Raw genomic sequence first — 13,056 nt, 5'->3', positions numbered from 1 at the left:
CAGTGACGTCTGATGACGATCGCGCACTGACCTCATCAGCGGTCACCTCCATGCTTCCAGTGTGACCGAGGAGAAAGTGATTAGTTTCTCCTCAGTACAGGGGCAGGGGAGGTCAGGGAGGCATGAAAAGGAAAGGAAATGCATAGCGATCGAGCTGCAAAAATGGCTACTAGACACCAGGCATTTGATTTTTGTTATTTACATATAAGGGGAGCAACCACTTAGGCAAGGTTCTCTCCCCAGGGGGCCAAAATATTTTTAGGCTATTTCTGCCCCCAATTTTAATTAGGTCGATCTGCCCCCAAGGGGGACAGAAAACACTAGACACCAAGGATAATTTTTCTATTGTTTTTTACAGAGGGTCTGAGCAGCCCCTTAGGCAAGGGTCACTGCCCAAGGGGAACACATTTATTTATTAAAGGGGGGCAGAAACCACTGGACACCAGGGATCTTTTTAATGCCAATTTCATGCAAGGGGAGCTACCCCACAGGGGCACATTACTGTTGGCCATTTCTGCCCCCCTTGGGGACAGATCGGACTATTTTTGCCCCAAGGGGGGCAGAAAGCTCACTAGAGACCAGGGGAGATTTTTTGGGTGAGGGTATGGCCATAACCCCACCCCAAATAAATGGGGACAAGATTGTTCTTCTCACTGTGGGCAGATGGGGCAATTACCCCATATCCACTCCCTGGGAGCAGAAAGGCTACTAAATACCAGGGAATTAAAAAAATAAATAGTGGGGGGGTGGCTACCAACCAATATGGGCATGGGTATGCCCCTGCCCCCACTGAAGGGGGTAACAATCTTTCAGCTCTCCCCTGCACACTAAAAGATCTTATCACAATGGCAAGCAAGAGGACATTTGATTATTTTGAGTTTTGGCTTTACATTTGGGCCATGAGAGCTTGTCTAACTCTCAAAATCGTCCCACTTGGAATGGTGAGGGCTGCACTTTCTAGACTTTGGGACGCTGCCATCTAGAAAAATCTACGAGACCTAGACACATCTGAAAACTAAACATCTGGGTGAGTCCAGGGTGGTGTGCTTAACATGCACCCCCACCATTTTCTTACCCACAATGCACTGCAAACCTCCAACTTTGCTTGAAATCTCACATTTTTCACACATTTTTGTGATGGAACCTTCCGAAATCTGCAGGAATCCACAAAATTCCTACCACCCAGCATTGTCGCATCTATACTGATAATATTTCTGCCCCAGTTGTCAGACGAAAAAAGTTTTTTTCTCAAACTGCCCTTTTGGTTCCCTTTCAATTTCAACTTGTTTTTGGCTCTTCCCTGTCACAGGAACTTGGCCCACGTACACAAGTGAGGTCTCATTTTTATCAGGAGACCGAGGGGAACATTGGGTGGTAGGAAATTTGTGCCGGTACGGTGATCCCACACAGAAATGAGGGGAAATGTGATTTTTTACCTAAATTTCAGGTTTGCTGAGGATTCTGGGTAAGAAAACACTGGGGATCCACGCAAGTCACACATCCCTGGACTCCGTTGGGGGTCTGGTTTTCAGAAATGTCTGTGTTTGGTCGATTTCCCTAGATGGCTGCTGAGCCCAGGACCAAAAACGCAGATGCCCCCCACAAAAACAGGTAGTTTTGTAATTGATGTATCCACATAGTGTTTTGGGGCATTTCCTGTCGCGGGCACTAGGCCTACCCGCAAAAGTGAGGTACCATTTTTATTGGGAGATATGTGGGAATGCTGGGTAGAAGGAAGTTTGTGGCTCCCCTCAGATTCCAGAACTTTGCAGCACCGAAATGTGAGGAAAAAGTGTTTTTTTTTCAAATTTTGAGGTTTGCTAAGAATTCTGGGTAACAGAACTTGTGAGAGTGCCACAAGTTACCCCATCCTGGGTTCCCCTAGGTATCTAGTTATCCGAATTGTCCAGGTTTGCTAGGTTTTCCTAGGTGCCAGATGAGCTAGATGCCAAAATCCACAGCTAGGCACTTTGCAAAAAACAGGTCCGTTTTTTGGGGGGAAAATGTGATGTGTCCATGTTGTGGCGCATTTCCTGTCGTGGGCACTAGGCCTACCCACACAAGTGAGGTACCATTTTATTGGGAGACTTGGGGGAATGCGTGGTGGTAGAAAGTTTGTGGCTCCTCTCAGATACTAGAACTTTGCAGCACCGTAATGTGAGGGAAAAGTATTTTTTTGCCAAAGTTTGAGGTTTGCAAAGGATTCTGGGTAACAAAACCTGGTGAGAACCCCACAAGTCACCCCATCCTGGATTCCTCTAGGTGTCTAGTTTTAAAAAATGAACAGGTTTGGTAGGTTTCCCCTGGTGCCGGCTGAGCTAGAGGCCAAAATCCACAGCTAGGCACTTTCCAAGAGATTTCAATGTAAAAATGTGATATGTCCATGGTGTGTTTCCTTTGCGGGCATTTGACACAGTCTTCCACACCATTCTCAACAAGCACTTACATGACATCAGAATCCAAGGACACACACTCCAATGGATTTGTTCCTTCCTGACTGAAGGACCCAGTCAGTCAGCCAGGCACCGTACACCTTAGACGCCTGCGACCTCATCTACCAAATTCTGCAAAGATCCTCCGTGAGCCCGATCCTCTCAGCACATACATGATCCTAATAGCCAGCATCATACAATCTCATGACATAAACATCGTCTCCTGTGCCAACAACACACAACTCATTTTCTCCCAAAAGGACAAGTCGCCCTGTACCTGGATCAAGTTCAATGCCTGTATGACTGAAATCATCCACTGGCTAAAGTACAACTGTCTAAAGCTGAACACCAACAAGACTGAAATTGTGACCTTTGAGAAGAGCACATCACTGTGGATATCCGCCTGGTGGGCAATAGAGCTAGGAATGACACCCACCCTCACCATCCACAATAAGAACCTTGTAATCATTATCAACAGCAAACTTGACCGCACAAGTCAATACTGTCATCAACTCATGCCCTGAAGAGGCTGAGGAAGATTTTCAAATGCTCCCAATCAGCTTCCGGAAAATCATCATGCATGCCCTTGTCACAAGCAAGCAGGTCTACAGGAACACCTTCTATGTGGGGATCAACAAAAAACTCACTAGAAGACCACAGTCCATTCAGAACATAGCGGCCAGAATCACCCTCAATCTCCCACAACCTACTCACATCACACTACACCTGAAGGAGCTCTACTGGCTTTGGGAACGTACCTGCATCAGGGGTCCTACCAGATCTGTACAAATACAACTCACACAGACAAGATAATCAGAGGGATTCCTACCAGATGCCATCACAGTTATCTATGCTACATGTCATGGACCCAGCATTCATGTTCCCATGGAGTCTGATCTAGGGTCCTCATTCCAAAGTAACGAGTGTTGGGGGGGCTCTTCTCATGGACATGGTACTAGTAGATTAGGTTTGACACACCTAGCCCTGTTCTAGGTTAGAGATTAGGTTCCTCATGCTAGGTTATTAAGGTTTATTTCACATCTGTTTTACATCTTATGCTATTGCAAGATGGTGGGGATCTTTGAATTCATGACTCTCATTTTTACCATTCTGTTTCTTGCATTATCCATTATCCTAATCATTGCAGCAAATGCAATTTATAGTAGATTGCAGTCTTGTTTATAAATCCTATTGAAAACTTCACAGCATCTCCTTCATTGCCTGTGTATGAACGAGAAATGTTTGCTCACGTGAGAAAGGGTAATCTCTGTTTAACCACAACTGTTGCGCACTTAAGTCCATGCGTAAAGGCTGCCACAAATCACCTTTTACTATTTGAGTTTTTGGTGAAGTACTGCTTGTGAGCGGGGAGGGTTGGGCCGACAGTGTGACATGTTGTAGGATTGGCCTAGTCACCTACAAACATAAGTGCTGTCATCCTTAAACCGGCAGTCTTGCCTAGAGCAAGATTCCAGCTACGACATAATCACTCTCCCATTTAAACAGAAAACAAGACAGGCGCTAAGGGTACTACTGACTTTTTGTGATAAAATTACCATATTATGTTACGTTTCAAGCGTGATATTCACTCCTGAAAACATACCCAATTATATTACTCTTCTAAAGTAGAAATAGAAGTTTTCATACAGACTTTTCAATATGTTTGCCTATAATCCTATTTGTTGTCTTTAATGTTCTTCTGTGTGTTTGAGAAAAGGTTTCCAGGAGTATTCTGTAATGAAGTGTAATGTCTTTAGATATTTTTGATCATTGTGGTAATTCAAACCTTCAATACAATATATTGTTAAGGGGATTAGGGATGGACAAGAGGGCACAACAATAATATCTTTAGGGGATTCAAAGGTGTGCAATGTCACTTCTGATACAATTGACATTTTGGGGAATCAGCATATCTGGTGATCTTCCATGTTGCTGCAGCTCTTTCATGACACCCTTTGCAAAACAAACAGGCCTGGAATCAGTATGGTGGCTGTGTCACAACATAAGACACCACAGCTGTATTTTCAATATTGATAAATAAAGATTCTCTAGTTAGACTACCAGCAATAATCTCTTACCTGCCTTTTGCCTGTCCTGCTTTCAAATCCCGTGATACAGATGATACAGGCAAACTGAACAAATAATTTGCTTACCTCTTGTCTAACAGAGAAGTTTGCTTTCAGGATCAAAAACAATATACAGGCAAATCCCCCCTTTGTCTAATCTGGCCAGTAGCCAAACTTTAACAGAAGAAACGAGAAAGCAAAGATTTAGAGAGTGGAAAAGTATGGCTTCAAGAAAAGCAAGTCATCATAAAATAAAGGTAGTCTGTACTCTTTCTGGTTTATATTGGTTTTGTTTGCTCTCATAATAGCATGTTGTTAGATTTGCAATTGTTTTTGTTCACAAAGGAAAAATGTGTGTACACATAGGCTTTGTTAAGGAGGCAATGAGAATACTGGTGCTTTTTGAAAAGTATTCACTATGCAACATTTTGATGTGTATGTCTTCTATATTTGGCACACACAATACATCTTTCGGCTCTTTCTCATAGTACACGTTCTAAGAATACAGCTTAACTCTTCTGTTGACATCTCTACAGCAAGATGCCCTTCTTCTCCTGCCACTAGGTTTTTATATGTTGTGCTGTGAAATGTTTGCAACTGGCATAAACACTTCAAGCATAAAATATAATAAACCACTCATATATAAGCAGAAAGGTGTAGTGTACTAATAACAGTACTTTTGTTCTTTTAATTCTAGAACATGCTTTAATATTGCAAACCTTTCAAAATCAGAATAGAACATTACTGTGGCCTACTACACAAAATACCATGCCTAATCTGCTGTAACTAGACATTCCTACCATACCTGACTTACCAAACCAACCAACCATACCTAACTTACCACCCCAACCTGCCACACCTTCTAAACCTACCTATTATAATTGCTTACCTACCTCAACTACATACCTATCATACATGCCTACATTCCATAGTTATCTACATTACCTAACCTATCACATCTACCTAGCATGAGGAATATGGGGTTTTCGGTAATTTAAATCAGCCACTGTTAAAGCAAAACCATAAACATGACCTGTCAACGACACAAAATTAAGTTTACAACATGGGGCATAATATTTCTAATGGAGGATGGTCAATTTCTCAGTGGTCTTGTATCGATGACTGAACTGCGGAAGTTAAATGTCTCCATCATATTTGTTCAACAACACAACTGCAAAGGCATAAACACTGGTGACTATTTTCAAGACTGCCCTTGTAATATAAAAATGGCTAGTTTTCCATCAACACCTTTATGAAAGGCGCACTTTTAATTTCTGCAGTAGACATAATTCCTTTGCTACGACCACATCAGCTCTCACTGAAAAACAGTAAGGAGTCTTAAGAGTGCAGGTTCTTTGCAACCAAAACATTTGAAAAGACAGCAAATATACAGCCTTATTTGCCCAAGTTCTCGCAGCCGCACAGAGAAACCACCGAAAACCTCAATGCACAAAGACTTGGACAAGCAATAAATATTCAATTGGTGATTTTTTTGAATATATGACTGTAGTTTACTAATGTTCCACACACATTCCACTATGACCCATGCATAAAGAGTGGATATTGTAATTAATTTGCTTATCTTCATGCTGTTTACTCTCATTTATAAGTTATGCTTGTTTACTACATCTACGTTTCAAACAGTAAGGACATGTATGGCTTTGAAAAATGGGTCTTTCTTTTTGATTTTGTTACAGTATAATCTTTCCTTTATTGAAATTACATATTAATTTATGAAACACCCTATTACACACATCCTGTAAAAAATGGCCAGGTGGATGCCCTTTCCCAGAATGAATACCTATGCTTGATTAATCTGTTTGTTAGTTTGGTGCATAACCAAGTAAAGAAGTTTGTTTATTTGTAATCACAATTAATTTCCGGGTCCAGCTTCAAGGTGCAGTAAAAAATAAAAGATACAGGGTTGGATGCGCCAAGACTTTTATGGTCGCAAAGAGTCCAGTTCACAAAACTGGACCATTTGCGACACAAAATGACTATTTGGTATGTACTAAATAAGAATTAGGATTTGGATACCCATTACGGAATTGCAATTTGGGTTTGCGATTAGATTCCCAAACGATATTTGGAAGGGGCATGTTCAGGGTGTCCGTTCCAAAACAGCGATTCGGAATGGGATGTAATAGTATTTTGCAAACAGAATCTGGTTGCAAAGTATTAACATTTTGCCAATTACAGAAAAGCAGTGGTAACCCATTCACGTAGTGTGTGTTGACTAAAGAACAGTTTTAAGAGTAGGCAGTACCCTAGAATGTTTGCATACATTTTTGTTTCCTTTTTAGACACATACTGTTTGCCGTTAAGGAAAACGGGCTGTATTTAAAGAAAAAAATGACTGCTTTATTTAACAGCAATCACAGACATGGTGGTCGGCTGATCCCAGCAGGCCACCATTCCTTTGAAGACAGCAAATCATAGTGGGTCACAATTTGTGATCTACCTTATTAACATTCATGCGGTAGATTGGATTGTGACTCACTACGATTTGGTATTTTGTGAACTAACCTATTAGTAGTCGGTGGGCAAAATACACTGGTTGTAAAAAGATTGATCACAAATTGCGACCGGTGTTTAGTACATCTAGCTCATAAAGTATAACAATATCAAATAACAAAAACACAACTACAACAAATTCTTTCTTTGAATGACATAAACAATCAACAGAGATGTGATAAGAAATAATGCATAATTATAGGCAGAAAGTAGCCTATTTACAGTGAAGTAAAACAACCAAAAGGAACACAGAAAAATGAAAGCAATTATAAAGAGAGTTGAAAAAAATCCAGCGTCAATGTCATTTGTCATTGATGCCCATAGCTAGAGAGTTTGCTGCTTTAATTACTACTTTACCCCCTTCGCTGCCAGGTGTTTTCCCCCTCAGGTGCTAGGCCTTTTTGGGCAATTTGGGGCAGTTTGCACTTAGGCCCTCATAACTTTTTGTCCACATAAAATACCCACGGCAAATTTGCGTCCTTTTTTTCTGACATCCTAGGGATTCTAGAGGTACCCAAAGTTTGAGGGTTCCCCTGGAGGAGACCAAGAAATTAACCGAAATACAGCGAAAATTTCATTTTTCATTTTATTTTAAAAGGGAAAAAGGGCTGCATATGGAGGCTTGTGACTTTTTCCCTAAAAAGGGCATCAACAAAGAGTTTGCGGAGCTAAAATCACCATCTTCCCAGCTTTCAGGAACAGGCAGACTTGAATCAGAAAACCACATTTTCCAACACAATTTTGGCATTTTACTGGGATATACCCCATTTTTACTATTTTTTGTGCTTTTTGCCTCCTTCCATTTAGTGACAGAAAATGGTGTGAAACGAATGCTGGATCCCAGAGAGCTAAACATTTCTGGAAAATAGACAACATTCTGAATCCACAAAAGAGTCATTTGTGTAGATCATACAAGGTTTTCCTACAGAAAATAACAGTTGAAATAAAAAATATTGAAATTGAGGTGAAAAAAAAGCAATTTTTCTCAACGTTTTACTCTGTTACTTTTTCCTGCCATGTCAGATTTTCAAACGTAATATACTGTTACGTCTGCTGGACTCTTCTGGTTGCGGGGATATATAGGGTGTGTAGGTTCATCAAGAACCCTATGTACCCAGAGCCAGTAAATGAGCTGCACGTTGCAATGGTTTTTCATTGTATACCGGGTATATAGCAGTTAATTTGGTGAAATATAAAGAGTGAAAAATAGGTAGCAAGGAAACCTTTGTATTTCCAAAATGGGATCAAGATAAGGTGTTGAGAAGCAGTGGTTGTTTGCACATCTCTGAATTCCGGGGTGCCCATACTGGCATGTGAATTACAGGGCATTTCTCAAATAGACATCTCTTTTACACACTGTCTTACGTTTGGAAGGAAAAAATGAAGAGAAAGACAAGGGGCAATAACACTTGTTCAGCTATTCTGTGTTCCCCGAAGTCTCCCAATACAAATTGTACCTCACTTGTGTGGGTAAGCCCAATGCCCATGACAGAAAACGCAACATGGACACATCACATTTTTACATTGAAATCTGACTTGTTTTTTGGAAAGTGCCTAGCTGTGGATTTTGGCTTCTAGTTCAGCCGGCACATAGGGAAACCTACCAAACCTATGATTTTTTAAACAAAGACACGAACGGGAATCCAAGATGGGGTGACGTGTGAGGCTCTCACCAGGCTCTGTTACCCAGAATCATTTGCAAACCTCAAAATTTGGCAAAAAACACCTTTTCCACACATTTCGGTGACAGACATTTTTTGAATCTGAGAGGAGCCACAAATTTCCTTCCACCCAGCGTTCCCCCAAGTCTCCAGATAAAAATTGTATCTCACTTGTGTGGGTAGGCCTAGTGCCGGCGACAGGAAATCCCCCAAAACACAACGTGGACACATCACATTTTCCCAAAGAAAACAGAGATTTTTTTGCAAAGTGCCTAGCTGTGGATTTTGGCCTCTAGCACAGCTGGCACTTAGGAAAACCTAGCAAACCTGTGCATTTTTTAAACTAGACAACTAGGGGAATCAAAGATGGGGTGACTTGTGGGGCTCTCACCAGGCTCTATTACCCAGAATCATTTGCAAAACTCAAAATTTGGCAAAAAACACTTTTGCCACACATTTCGGTGACAGAAAGTTCTGGAATCTGAGAGGAGCCACAAATTTCCTTCCACCTGGCATTCTACCAAGTCTCCCGATAATAACTGTCCCTCACTTGTGTGGGTAGGCCTAGCGCCCGCGACAGGAAATGCCCCAAAACACAACGTGGACACATCACATCTTCCTAAAGAAAACAGACCTGTTTTTTGCAAAGTGCCTAGCTGTGGATTTTAGACTCTAGTTCAGCTGGCACCTAGGAAAACCTACAAAACCTATGCATTTTTGAAAACTAGACACCTATGGGAATCCAAGATGGGGTGACATGTGGGGCTTTCACCAGGTTCTGTTACCCAGAATCCTTTGCAAACCTCAACATTTGGCAAACAAAACACTTTTTCCACACATTTCAGTGACAGAAAGTTCTGGAATCTGAGAGGAGACACAAATTTCCTCCCACCCAGCATTCTGCCAAGTCTCCCAATAAAAATGGTACCTCACTTGTGTGGGTAGGCCTAGTGCCAGCGAAAGGAAATGCCCCAAAACACTATGTGGACACATCACAATTAACAAATTCAAAACTACCTGATTTTGCAGGGGAGGCATCTGCGTTTTTGGTCCTGGGCTCAGCAGCCATATAAGGAAACCTACCAAACCCAAACATTTCTGAAAACTAGACACCCGAGGTAGTGCAGGGAGGAGTGACTTGCGTGGATCCCCCAGTGTTTTCTTACCCAGAATCCTCAGCACACCTGAAATTTAGCTAATAAATCATATTTTTCCCACATTTCTGTGTGGGATCACCACAGCGGCACAAGTTTCCTACCACCCAACATTTCCGTCAGTCGCCTTGTAAAACTTATATCTCACTTGTGTAAGTGGGCCAAGTGTCTGTGACAGGGAAGAGCCAAAAACATGTTGAAATTGAGGGGCAACCAAAGTGGGTCCAAAAGGGCAGTTTGAAAAAAACATTTTTAGGCTGACAAGTGGGGCAGAATTTTTATCAGTAGAGATGCAACAATGCTGGGTGGTAGGAATTTTGTGGATTGTTTATAAATCCTATTGAAAACTTCACAGCATCTCCTTCATTGCCTGTGTATGAACGAGAAATGTTTGCTCATGTGAGAAAGGGTAATCTCTGTTTAACCACAACTGTTGCGCACTTAAGTCCATGCGTAAAGGCTGCAACAAATCACCTTTTACTATTTGAGTTTTTGGTGAAGTACTGCTTGTGAGCGGGGAGGGTTGGGCCGACAGTGTGACATGTTGTAGGATTGGCCTAGTCACCTACAAACATAAGTGCTGTCATCCTTAAACCGGCAGTCTTGCCTAGAGCAAGATTCCAGCTACGACATAATCACTCTCCCATTTAAACAGAAAACAAGACAGGCGCTAAGGGTACTACTGACTTTTTGTGATAAAATTACCATATTATGTTACGTTTCAAGCGTGATATTCACTCCTGAAAACATACCCAATTATATTACTCTTCTAAAGTAGAAATAGAAGTTTTCATACAGACTTTTCAATATGTTTGCCTATAATCCTATTTGTTGTCTTTAATGTTCTTCTGTGTGTTTGAGAAAAGGTTTCCAGGAGTATTCTGTAATGAAGTGTAATGTCTTTAGATATTTTTGATCATTGTGGTAATTCAAACCTTCAATACAATATATTGTTAAGGGGATTAGGGATGGACAAGAGGGCACAACAATAATATCTTTAGGGGATTCAAAGGTGTGCAATGTCACTTCTGATACAATTGACATTTTGGGGAATCAGCATATCTGGTGATCTTCCATTTTGCTGCAGCTCTTTCATGACACCCTTTGCAAAACAAACAGGCCTGGAATCAGTATGGTGGCTGTGTCACAACATAAGACACCACAACTGTATTTTCAATATTGATAAATAAAGATTCTCTAGTTAGACTACCAGCAATAATCTCTTACCTGCCTTTTGCCTGTCCTGCTTTCAAATCCTGTGATACAGATGATACAGGCAAACTGAACAAATAATTTGCTTACCTCTTGTCTAACAGAGAAGTTTGCTTTCAGGATCAAAAACAATATACAGGCAAATCCCCCCTTTGTCTAATCTGGCCAGTAGCCAAACTTTAACAGAAGAAACGAGAAAGCAAAGATTTAGAGAGTGGAAAAGTATGGCTTCAAGAAAAGCAAGTCATCATAAAATAAAGGTAGTCTGTACTCTTTCTGGTTTATATTGGTTTTGTTTGCTCTCATAATAGCATGTTGTTAGGTTTACAATTGTTTTTGTTCACAAAGGAAAAATGTGTGTACACATAGGCTTTCTTAAGGAGGCAATGAGAATACTGGTCCTTTTTGAAAAGTATTCACTATGCAACATTTTGATGTGTATGTCTTCTATATTTGGCACACACAATACATCTTTCGGCTCTTTCTCATAGTACACGTTCTAAGAATACAGCTTAACTCTTCTGTTGACATCTCTCCAGCAAGATGCCCTTCTTCTCCTGCCACTAGGTTTTTATATGTTGTGCTGTGAAATGTTTGCAACTGGCATAAACACTTCAAGCATAAAATATAATAAACCACTCATATATAAGCAGAAAGGTGTAGTGTACTAATAACAGTACTTTTGTTCTTTTAATTCTAGAACATGCTTTAATATTGCAAACCTTTCAAAATCAGAATAGAACATTACTGTGGCCTACTACACAAAATACCATGCCTAATCTGCTGTAACTAGACATTCCTACCATACCTGACTTACCAAACCAACCAACCATACCTAACTTACCACCCCAACCTGCCACACCTTCTAAACCTACCTATTATAATTGCTTACCTACCTCAACTACATACCTATCATACATGCCTACATTCCATAGTTATCTACATTACCTAACCTATCACATCTACCTAGCATGAGGAATATGGGGTTTTCGGTAATTTAAATCAGCCACTGGTAAAGCAAAACCATAAACATGACCTGTCAACGACACAAAATTAAGTTTACAACATGGGGCATAATATTTCTAATGGAGGATGGTCAATTTCTCAGTGGTCTTGTATCGATGACTGAACTGTGGAAGTTAAATGTCTCCATCATATTTGTTCGACAACACAACTGCAAAGGCATAAACACTGGTGACTATTTTCAAGACTGCCCTTGTAATATAAAAATGGCTAGTTTTCCATCAACACCTTTATGAAAGGCGCACTTTTAATTTCTGCAGTAGACATAATTCCTTTGCTACGACCACATCAGCTCTCACTGAAAAACAGTAAGGAGTCTTAAGAGTGCAGGTTCTTTGCAACCAAAACATTTGAAAAGACAGCAAATATACAGCCTTATTTGCCCATGTTCTCGCAGCCGCACAGAGAAACCACCGAAAACCTCAATGCACAAAGACTTGGACAAGCAATAAATATTCAATTGGATATTTTTTTGAATATATGACTGTAGTTTACTAATGTTCCACACACATTCCACTATGACCCATGCATAAAGAGTGCATATTGTAATTAATTTGCTTATCTTCATGCTGTTTACTCTCATTTATAAGTTATGCTTGTTTACTACATCTACGTTTCAAACAGTAAGGATATGTATGGCTTTGAAAAATGGGTCTTTCTTTTTGATTTTGTTACAGTATAATCTTTCCTTTTTTGAAATTACATATTAATTTATGAAACACTCTATTACACACATCCTGTAAAAAATGGCCAGGTGGATGCCCTTTCCCAGAATGAATACCTATGCTTGATTAATCTGTTTGTTAGTTTGGTGCATAACCAAGTAAAGAAGTTTGTTTATTTGTAATCACAATTAATTTCCGGGTCCAGCTTCAAGGTGCAGTAAAAAATAAAAGATACAGGGTTGGATGCGCCAAGACTTTTATGGTCGCAAAGAGTCCATTTCACAAAACTGGACCATTTGCGACACAAAATGACTATTTGGTATGTACTA

The 13,056-nt window shown here is 40.5% G+C and overlaps 1 long non-coding RNA gene across 1 annotated transcript in view; it reads right to left on the bottom strand.

Moving 5' to 3' along the window:
- LOC138285419 (uncharacterized) overlaps positions 1-13,056 on the bottom strand; it is a 31,020-nt gene that overhangs the window by 1,704 nt on the left and 16,260 nt on the right. The gene's annotated exons all lie outside the window — the stretch shown is intronic.

Source organism: Pleurodeles waltl, chromosome 1_1 (genome assembly GCF_031143425.1).
Source record: "Pleurodeles waltl isolate 20211129_DDA chromosome 1_1, aPleWal1.hap1.20221129, whole genome shotgun sequence".
Classification (NCBI taxonomy): Eukaryota; Metazoa; Chordata; class Amphibia; order Caudata; family Salamandridae; genus Pleurodeles; species Pleurodeles waltl.
This window is presented reverse-complemented; position numbering and strand designations above follow the sequence as displayed.